This window comes from Adiantum capillus-veneris, chromosome 29 (genome assembly GCF_014529385.1).
Source record: "Adiantum capillus-veneris isolate H3 chromosome 29, ASM1452938v2, whole genome shotgun sequence".
Taxonomy (NCBI): domain Eukaryota; kingdom Viridiplantae; phylum Streptophyta; class Polypodiopsida; order Polypodiales; family Pteridaceae; genus Adiantum; species Adiantum capillus-veneris.
The window spans coordinates 136,646,241-136,648,740 of NC_140959.1; the positions used below are offsets into that span (position 1 = coordinate 136,646,241).

Here is a 2,500-nt window from a genome sequence, read left to right on the forward strand (position 1 = left end):
AGTGGCTGAGGTACTGTTTTTGTGAGTGCATAAGCTCGGTAGGGTTTGCCCGAGAATTGATGAAGCTTTTCAGATGCAGTGTTGATCTGGCTTAAAGTTGATGGCTCGTTTCTCAAGACACTGCAAAAATTATGCTTACAAACTTCTATTATACTTATGCATAATGTCAAGGAACTAGGGACAAGTGCATTTATCATTTTGTTGATCAGATTCACTGGGTTTTCCACCATTTATCAGCTGCTCATGAGGAGTGTAGAGGTAGAAGCCCTGAAGAAGCATTGATGATTCCGTTCCAGAGGCGTTTAAGAAGCATCCTACTTTGATGATCAAGTACCCAGAGGTCTCGTTGGTTAATCTCATTCTTGTAGAGCAATGGTGTCATACTTTCAATTTGTCCTACTGATGGATATACCCCTTTGTTTTTGTCCATGCTCTCATGGAAAAGTGCATCTCATTTCTTGGTTTGTTCGTGGGGCACAAATGTTTGTGTGTACTTGGTTGTTGACTTTTATGAGTATTACAAAGGACAAATGGAAGCATGGGTTGGACTGCTCTGTTGCTTTTCAGGTAAGTTTTTAAAAGGCAAGACCTGTGGCTACATGTTTTTTGGTTGCTTTGGGTGAATTTTTGTTTTCCTTTTATACATGATTGTGTGGAGTACTCTTTTTTCTCACCACCTGTTTGTTATATTTTTCTTTGGTCCTGACTCCTGTTCTTACAAACCCTAAATCGTTGGAAGACCTCATATTTGGACATTCATGTTGCTTGAGTGACATCGAAAAAGTTTCAATCTCCATGCAAATACGATCTTTGCTTCAAATCTTAACTTTCCTAGTTAATAAGGCTTACGTTTTTTTCATACAACAACCACAGGACAAACACAATGGTATTAAAAGTATGGAAATAGTATGATTTAGATCCCCAAGAAGTATGGGGCAAAAGGAAACATGCTTCTTAGGACAAATATATTTTGGTTGCAATCAAAAAGTTTAATAGCAGTGCACAAAAAACTTGCACATGCCGTTGGCTATTGATTCTGGTTGTTCTTGTACATAGCAATGGAAAAACTGTGGGAGCTTGTCTTGACCGCAATGGACTACGCCTGCAAGGTTTTGTGAGGACATCAGTTGACATGCTATATGTAGCGTCTGAGGTTGGTTTTTACTATTTTAGTTTTTTCTTCACAGTTTTTTGGTATCAAACGGAAGTCATAAAAAAATGAGAAGATAACAACAACAGAGAAGTGCAATCTACGTGACTTGCTTCATGGATTCAAACAGGTTGGTGTCCTGAATATGGATGAATTCAAAGATCATCTTAAAGGACGATTGGGTCCAGGAATGATGATTGCAGTGAATTGAAAACAGGACTAGTAAGCTTTTAGCGGCAGCAATAGATACGTAGAAACAAATTGTATCTTTTCAACGCTCTTACTGAAGGAATAGTTAAGGACTAATCTATTGGCATGTAGGTCTCAGAAAACACCACAGGTCAAAAAGCGAGTTGCCAATTCAAAACTTACAAGCAATGGCTTGCTGAAATGACCCGACCTTTACAGGCTGTAAGGTTTCCTGGTTCCACCCTATGGGAGAATGAAAAAAGTTTGAAGCTTCAGCTGTATGTCCCTTTACTCAGTTAGCTCTAGTGAGTTGTTTCTGCATGCAGCAATTTTGGTAAGATAGCATACAATTTATTGCAGAGCATTCGGATATTCTCTAGATGATGTAACTTGTGATTGAAGGCATGCTTCCCAAGGTAAAGAGCCAACTTTCTGCATGGGAGATGATATCCCTCGGGCTGTGTTTTCACAGAGACCACATATGCTCTATGACTACTTCAAACAGCGGTTTGCACAGGTGAAGTTTTTCACAGTTTCTCATGCAATGCTTGTTATCCTTATTTTCTATTGCTTTAAATGAATGTTAATATGTATGATTACATAGGTCACAAATCCTGCAATTGATCCTTTACGGGAAGGGTTAGTTATGTCACTTGAAGTGAACCTAGGAAAGAGGAGAACCTACTAGAAGAAGATGCAAAAAATGCTGATCAGGTATGTTTCTGCGGTTCAATTGCTTGCATTTGTTGAGAGGAAGCTTATTATTCTGTGTTGGATGTGAGGAATTGGAACCATTGTTGTTGACTTAGGTGACTATGACAAGCCCTATCCTAAATGACGGAGAATTGGAAATTTTGAAAGCTGACAAAAATCTCAAGGCTTCCCGGCTTCCCTTTTCTTTGATGTTGGCAAGGGTGTTGAGGGATCATTGAAGAGGGCTTTGATATAAACTTTGTGAAGCTGCAGATGATGCTGTTGTTGGGATCACAGCTTTTGATTCTCAGTGATCGGCTTGATGATCTGGTCTGGTTTCTATGTGGCTTTATGGATTTTCTTTAGCAAAAGTTTACAGAAGTTGTCTCTCACCATTACGATTGTGCAAGGCAAATTCATCAGTTAATTACAAAACTACTTGTGTATTTTGCATGGCGCATGGAAGCA

The 2,500-nt window shown here is 39.1% G+C and overlaps 1 pseudogene; it reads left to right on the forward strand.

The window, feature by feature from the left end:
- Positions 1-2,500, forward strand: part of LOC147419962 (ferredoxin-dependent glutamate synthase 1, chloroplastic/mitochondrial-like) — a 39,363-nt pseudogene that overhangs the window by 10,443 nt on the left and 26,420 nt on the right.